This window comes from Heliangelus exortis, chromosome 5 (assembly GCF_036169615.1).
Source record: "Heliangelus exortis chromosome 5, bHelExo1.hap1, whole genome shotgun sequence".
NCBI classification, from domain to species: Eukaryota; Metazoa; Chordata; class Aves; order Apodiformes; family Trochilidae; genus Heliangelus; species Heliangelus exortis.
The window spans coordinates 37805089-37813530 of NC_092426.1; the positions used below are offsets into that span (position 1 = coordinate 37805089).

The 8442-nt window shown below is 45.8% G+C and overlaps 1 non-coding gene across 1 annotated transcript; it reads right to left on the bottom strand.

Annotated features, from left to right (window-relative positions):
- Window positions 1–2583: 2583 nt before the first annotated feature.
- Window positions 2584–2750, bottom strand: LOC139797218 (U1 spliceosomal RNA). The gene has a single exon (XR_011726357.1). It is a non-coding gene; the product is annotated as a U1 spliceosomal RNA (small nuclear RNA).
- Between the last annotated feature and the right edge of the window lie 5692 nt (window positions 2751–8442).

Here is an 8442-nt window from a genome sequence, read left to right on the forward strand (position 1 = left end):
AATAGTTGCACCCCAAACGGTAATAGAAAAAATAACCCTGCAAAAGTACTAGGGGAAAAATACTCCATGCTTTTACTGTCATAAAAAACTATAACGGAAAAAATACAGCAAAACAAAGCAAAAATTACAAGGGTATTTTCCTCATGCATCAAATGCATTATTGCCTGAGGTAAGTGCAGTCTGACAAGGCTGCAGGATTGACCAGCCAGGAAGCAAAGTCCTCTCTGACATTGCAAGATGACCTTTACTTCCCTAGTGGGGTTATTATAAAGCTAAAGGTTTAAAACTCTTTTGTTTTAACTTGGGGTAGGGTTTTTTGTTTGGTTTTGGGATTTCTTTTTCTTGTTTTGTTTTTAAAGTTAGCAGGGATTACTAACAATTAGTTACGATGCTTACTAAATAGAACTTAAGTTTTTTGTGGATTTTTTTTTTTTCTGTGTATCAGTTGGAGAGATAATTAATCCTGTTTATCTTATAATGTGTCTTGGGTTAGTGCAGCAGGGTTTTGGAAGCAGTGGGGGCCACAGGGGTGTCTCCTGTGAGAAGCTCCCCCAGTTCCAATCCCTGCCTCTGCCCAATGGGAAGCCGGACGCTCCTCTGGGAGTAACATACTCTAGAAAAGGAAATGAAACTGCAAAAATGTAAGAAAAGGGCACACAGAGTGGAGCAAAGGATGAAGTGAGAGACAAAAGCCAGAAAAAAAACACTGAGGTCAGTGAAGAAGGAGGGAGAAGGTGCCCAAGCAGAGTTTCCCCCCCAGCCCGTGGTAAGATGGCGGCTGTGACCCTGCAGCCATGGAGGAGCGTGGTGGAGCAGTCCCTGAAGGAGCACAGTGGGGTAAATGTGGATTTGTAGCCCCTGAAGTGTCACAGATGGGCAGATGTGGAGCTGCAGCCTGTGCAGGATGGCAGAGAGGGGCAGATGTGGAGCTGCAGCCATGGAGGAGCCCGTGGCAGGGAGGTGACTGTTCCCGCAGCAGCCGTGACTCTGTGGGCAGCCCGGGATGGAGCAGTTCCTGAGGGACTGCACCTCCTGGGAGGGACTCATGTCCCAGGGGTTCCTGAAGGACTCTGTCCCCTCAGAGGGACCCCGCGTTGGAGCAGGGGAAGAACGTGAGGAGTCCTCCCCTGAGGAGGAAAAGTGGCAGAAACAGCGTGTGGGGAACTGAGCCTGAACCCCCCATGTCCCCTGTGCCCTGAGGGGAGGCGGCAGTGAAGCGACCCGGGACGGGGAGAGGGAAGGGGAGGGAAGGTATTAAAATCTGGCTGTGTTTTCTCTTTCTCCTTGTAGATTAAATTTTTTTTCTTCCCAAGCTGAACCTATCTGGTTTTGCCTGTTACCATAATTGGGGAATGCAAACCTCCCTGTCCTTGTCTCAATTAACAAACCTTAAGGTGGATTTTCTTCTCCCATTCCCATGGTGGGGATGGGGCTGAGCGAGCAGAGGCCCAGTTGGTACCAGCTGGGCCTAAACTGTGCCATAATGTTATCAAACCATTGGCCAAAGAATTTGAGAAATAGCTTCATGAGGACATAATCACCTTCTGAAAGGGAAACACTGGGCTGAGGTGATACAGGGAGTCTGATACAAAATGTCTAGGGATTTATTTGCTGGATTTGTTTCTCATTTTAGGAACTGCATTTCCATTGTTGCCAGGTTTTGGTAATTTTCATGAAAACATTTTCTCTTTGATGTACACATGAATGGATGCCTGGGAAACAATGTTATCTGCAGATTTCATCTGCAACCCTAACCCTAACTGGCAGAATTCTGGCTGAGATTAATTATAAAGGTACTTTACACTGAAAATGCCCAATGGCAGCTTAGATGTTCAACCACAATCCCTTTTTTTCAGATGGTCACATGAAGATCAGTCATAAGGAGATATTCAAAGAGTGTGAATGCATAAATGTGTCCCTGAAACAATGACAGGGAAATCAAAGCACACAAAAGGGAAAAAAAGAGACAGGTGTAGTAGGTTTCACAAATAACACAGAGTGTTTCACAGAAACAAGAAGTTCTTGCTTGAGCAGCACAAGGTACTTCCCAGTGTCTGAAGTTGGAAAGTTGTAGAATCATAGAATCATAGAATGGGCTGGGTTGGAAGGGACCTCAGAGATCATCAAGTCCAACCCTTGATCCACTCCCGCTGCAGTTCCCAGCCCATGGCACTGAGTGCCACATCCAGGCTCTTTTGAAATATCTCCAGGGATGGAGAATCCACCCCTTCCCTGGGCAGCCCATTCCAATGGCTGATCACCCTCTCCAGAAAGAAATTCTTTCTAATGTCCAACCTAAACCTCCCCTGGCACAACTTGAGACCTCTTGTGCCCTCTTGTCTTGCTGAGAGTTGCCTGGGAAAAGAGCCCAACCCCCCCCTGGCTCCAACCTCCTTTCAGGGAGTTGGAGAGAGTGATGAGGTCTCCCCTGAGCCTCCTCTTCTCCAGCCTCAACACCCCCAGCTCCCTCAGCCTCTCCTCATAGGATCTGTGCTCGAGTCCCTTCACCAGCCCAGTTGCCTCCTTTGGACCTGCTCCAGGACCTCGATCTCCTTCCTAAACTGAGGGGCCCAGAAATTAAAAAAAAACAACTTTTTTTAAACACAGTGCCTCACGACCACAAATTACACAGTCAAGTTTCCCACATTTGGGGAAATCACAGGGGTCAGCACACCTGGAGTGCAGGGGATGAGCCTCGCCCTGGGAAAACCACCTGCTTGATCATGGTGTCTCCCCTGCCAGGTAACTTCCTCATAACTTAGCAAGTTTGGGAGGAATGCTTGAGACAAAATGATGAGCAAACAAGTGGGACAAAATGCTACCAGTGGCCAACTTGAAACTGAACTGACTTCGTGTTGGAGGTGAAGAGGGGGAATCAGAGAGGGGAGGGAGGGAGAATGAACAGGCATGAGGGTTCTGAGATACAAGAGCTCAGATCGAAAGAACTGAAACAGAAAAGCTACCAAACACCTCTCGCCGCGTAACCCCCTCTTGCCCAGCTCCCATTTCACCACCAGATGGCCCCGTGTGAACTCGGATGAGTAATTGGTTATTGGCTTTAAATCTGCCTGATTTCCGAGGGTGCTATCCGAAACACGACAAAACCAGAACCAAACCAAAAAATAACCAAAAGTCTAAAAGTCTGACCTTATGAGGCTGGAGTGTTTGAAGACGTCCAGGTTCAAAAGCTTGGGTTAGAATCCACATCTCTAATCCTGGGCATGCTTGGATGCAGTACCATGATTCAGTCTTAAAAACACAAGAGGTGATGCACTAGTGCCAGGGTGACCCTGAGTTCACAGCACACATGGGAATGCAGTGTGACATACCTGAGTTCATGCTTTCAGCCTCTGCAATGCTTGTAAAGTCACAGGACTACACTCAGCTTTGGGCATCCTACTCCAGGATCACCTGGAACTGGAGAGAATTCAAAGGGAAAACAGCAAAGATGAACAGAAGTTCCACAAAAAACCATTGTGCAAAGCCTGGAAAGAATGGGTTGCTAAGCTGTTTGATAAAGAGCTTTGTCAGCCAGGTGCAGGCAGCAGCTGGTGTTGTGGGCAGGGCCCTGAGTTAAAATCAGGAGGTTTGGAAGGGAGCTGTTATTCTGGTTCCATGGGCCAGCCAACGAGAGGTCACATATCCTAGAATAGAGAGGCTGTTGAGGACCCCTTCAAATTCATTTCCTAAGATGTCCAGGATAATTCTTTGCAGAGGAATTAATGTTTACACATATCTGTAAAAGCTCTGGCTGCTAGTTCCAAGACTTGCAGGAATTCCACCAAAAATATTTCTAGAAAAGGTGAAGCACAGTGAATTTCACATCCCAGGCCTTTTGACAGGGGTAGGTTAGAGGAATGTAAACTTAATTATAGGGCAGAATTTGATGAACTGTTGTGACTGGCCTCACTTCCAAGTCCATCAGTGGTGGCCTGCAGTCCCCAGCCTTCCTGTTCCAGTCAGTCTCTTGCTCTCACTGGTGTCCTAAAGGTTCTTGTGCAATCCAGTGAGAGAACTCCACCTGGACTTCCCAGCTCTCTCCCAGGTGCAAGGTGCTGTGGAGACTTTTCCTAGCTCCTCATTTCTCCAGGAGAGGAAAACACCATTTTATAGAACCATAGAATCATAGAATGGGCTGGGTTGGAAGGGACCTCAGAGCTCATCAAGTCCAACCCTTGATCCACTCCCGCTGCAGTTCCCAGCCCATGGCACTGAGTGCCACATCCAGGCTCTTTTGAAATATCTCCAGGGATGGAGAATCCACCCCTTCCCTGGGCAGCCCATTCCAATGTCTGATCACCCTCTCCCTAAAGAAATTCTTTATAGAATTGCTATACTTAGTAGGTAAGTGCTAAATGTCAGAAGCACAGTTCTTCTAATCCCTCATCTATTCATTACTGTATTCTCAAAGATAATTAAATTACTGCTGTGGCACTTCCCAAGATCTGTATTCTCCCCTGCTATGGCCACTTGAAATCTCCAGGCCAGCCTGGAGACCCTGAGCTCGTGGCATCCTTGCTGGTCAGTGTGCTCAGGATACATCAGCCCCACAGATAAAGAACTGTGATTTTTCCAACACTCAACAGCCATATTGACCAAATCCTACTTTTCAGACTAGACCATTAACCCTGGTGGTGAAAAATTTTGATCCAGAGTCCTCTTTAGCCTCAGTTCAGATGGAAAGCACTCCACATCCATAGCTGTAGCACAAGCTATGCTAACTCCTCTGGTAGGTTGATGTAATGCTGTGTAAGCATCCAAACCAGGTTGCTAATGCATCCCTTCCAGTGCTTTTCAGAGTTCATGAGCCTCCCACACTGCAGAAATGCACTGTGGAAGTCTCTATAGCCAGGTAGGAACATAAAACAGTACAGCTCTGGAAACCATTACAAATAACTGAACAGCACATTCTTTTTTTTATTGCTTTCAGATGGAAATGCACAAATTTTCTATGCCTTATCCTGAGAGAGAGCAGGAAATATTAACTGATGTACTGATTTGTTTATACATTTTAGCCTTCGAACACCACAAGATCATTATATGCATCAGAAATGCCTTCTCCTTCAACAATAAATATAAATTTTAATTGTTACTGGAGGGTGGTGTGTGTGCCCGTGTTATGGGAAGGCATGACTACAACTTTGCCTTAGAGTGTGCTGCCCTGAAACACAGAAAAAATACTCTAACCTCATAAAATCCAAGGTTTACTGGAACACAAATTAGGAAAAAAATAAAGCAAAGCAAACAAGAATTGCAGTCCATGGTCTTCACTAAGACCACAAGACTGAAATTAGTATGAATAATTTATAGAACAGTTTACATATGAAATAAGTCCTAAAACAACTATTTCAGAGCTATTTGTATGTATATTATTGCAATTTTAGAGTGACTAAATATTCTCATCAACTCCCAAACCTGCAGTGTGCAGACTGGGGAGGCCAAATCTGTTTCAGATACAAACAAAACCTGAGTAAAATGAAGTCTTGGCAGAGGCTGGAACAAATTCTTAACATACAGCAGTGAGAGAGGGCACTCCTGGGAGACCCACAGCACATAAACCACAGCAAACAGGAACTTAGGGAACAAATCCAAATTCTGACATGAATATTACTACAAATAAAAGTGACCCTTTGTTTTAATCACCAAACCTAAGGGCCTCTAGTGTAGCAATAGTTGCTGTGCAGCAAGACCCCAAAAAAGCCAAAGCCATTATCTGTCTTCCAGATAAGAACCTAATAAACAAAACCCAAAAATGTACAAATCAGTCACTGAACACAAAAAATCTTCAGGGTAAGAATTTGTTCATATTGATTTGACTGATTTTCCCCACGTTTTTGTTTCTTACCTTCTCACCTGTGCTGTCTTTCTGGAAAAGGAGGAACTCAGAATTAATTGTTTAACATTTAGATGTCAGGTGGATGTTCTCCCATTTTCATCATTCTACTTTACCATGCTTACCACAAGCTAGAAGTCTCAGGGGGATCCTTTACCAGGTAGGCACCCCAGGGTGCCAGAGATTAATTAATCTCTGGGAGTAAACAATATATAACTCTGCAGAGAGCAATGGCCCCTCATGAGAGAGGGTTTCCTGTCTAATTTGGTTTATAAATAACAGGGGCCTCTGAGACTTGATGTCAGTGATCCCCAAATTAGCTTTCTCTCTTACACGTTGAACCTGTCTGAATTGTGAAATTTATTTTTAGGGGGAGAAATGCCTTCAAAACATCCTTGGCTATATATTCACATCTCACTTTGCAGTAATACCTCACTCGTGGAGCAGATGCTTGACCAACTTTCTCACAGAACAAGCCTCCTTTTCAATAGTTGCAACACATCCAGCAACAAACACCTGGCAACAACCTGTACCTGAATAAGTCAGCATCTGCAGCACCTGTTTGCTGGCCCCTACCTGTGGGAACTGGGCAGGAGTCCATACATGAAGTTCAGGTTAAGACTGAAGAAGGGATCTGGGAATAAAAGGGGGACAATGCGACCAAGTGAGGTGGGAGTCAGGATATTAGTCATGGATTTCTAGGTTAAAATCTTGCCCCATACTTCTGCTGGATCATAGAAATATAAACTGCAATATGCCTGGCTGGGATACTTGGGCTAAGTTCTGCTCTGAGCTCCAGCAATGTTGTTGCTCTGAGCTCCAGCAATGTTGTACCTGTGGTGGGACACCACCAATGCTGTTCAATCTCATGAACAATGTCTGCAGGGTGGGATGATGAGATTTTTTGAGAATGCCCTTTCATCTTGCTTAGCTTTGTTACACTTTGTTACATCTTTATTGATGATTTAGATGAGGGGATTGAGTCCATCATCAGCAATTTGCAGATGACACCAAGCTGGGGGGAGAGTGTGGATCAGCTGGAAGGCAGGAGGGCTCTGCAGAGGGACCTGGACAGACTGGAGAGTTGGGCTGATCCCAACGGGATGAGGTTCAACACAACAACCCCATGGGGAGCTCCAGGCTGGGCACAGAGTGGCAGAAAGGGAGCTGGGAGTCTGGATTGCCAGGAAGCTGAAGAGGAGCCAGCAGTGTGCCCAGGTGGCCAAGAAGGCCAATGGCATCCTGGGCTGGCTCAGGAACAGTGTGGCCAGCAGGTCCAGGGAAGGGATTCTGCCCCTGTGCTCAGCCCTGGGGAGGCCACAGCTTGAGTCCTGTGTCCAGTTCTGGGCCCCTCAGCTCAGGAAGGAGCTTGAGGTGCTGGAGCAGGTCCAGAGAAGAGCAAGGAGGCTGGGAAGGGATCCAGCACAAGTCCTGTGAGGAAGGGCTGAGGGAGCTGGGGGTGTTGAGGCTGGAGAAGAGGAGGCTCAGGGGAGACCTCATCACTCTCTCCAACTCCCTGAAAGGAGGTTGGAGCCAGGGGGGGGTTGGGCTCTTTTCCCAGGCAACTCTCAGCAAGACAAGAGGGCACAAGAGGTCTCAAGTTGTGCCAGGGGAGGTTTAGGTTGGACATGAGAAAGAATTTCTTTCTGGAGAGGGTGATCAGACACTGGAATGGGCTGCCCAGGGAAGGGGTGGATTCTCCATCCCTGGAGATATTTCAAAAGAGCCTGGATGTGGCACTCAGTGCCATGGGCTGGGAACTGCAGCGGGAGTGGATCAAGGGTTGGACTTGATGATCTCTGAGGTCCCTTCCAACCCTGCCAATTCTATGATTCTATGAAAAGCTACAAGATGGAACCTGGGTGTATAAACAAAACATTCTCTAGTAGTTGTTAGCAAAGATGAGGCAGACCTGGATAGTGCTGAAACAGTGCTGAGCCAATTCCTTTTCACAGACCTGACCCTGTGATGGGTCACTCATTTTTGCTGGAATTTTTGTCTCAGTATATAGACTGAGATTCACTCGAGTTTTTCTAAAAAAAAACCAGTTCTTACCAGAAGCAGCATTGTAACTGCACACCTGTACACATTCCATACCCAGTCAAAACTTCCAAGAGGACTTCCTGAAATTTCAGACACTTTTGGCAGGTAAATTGCCTGCCTCTTTCAATTTTATTTGATTTAAACTCATTTAAGTTTTATAATTTAATAACTTCTGTTTTATACTAAAGCATTACCTAAAATATAATTCTGGAAGGAAGAGATATGAGAAATGATGTGACAAGGAGAAATCATGCCAGGCCTACATCACAGTAACAGGGCATTAGTGTCTTTTTCATTTTTCCTTTTCTTTGACAGACAAACCAAGAAAACTGGAGATTGTAGAGCTAAAAGCTTTTGGCATATTAGTCTGAATGCAGAAAGAGAATCACCTTCCAGCTGTGAGGGTCACAGTCCATTTGGTGTGCACAGGTGGTGTTTCCTCTTCCCCTTGGTCAGAGGACACTTCTGTGGAGCAGTGAATTCTCCAAGTTTCATTGCTCATGATGTTCTTTATCTATAGATACCTTTTATTCTGTTGACAGCTGTCCTGCTTAGGAAAGTTTTCT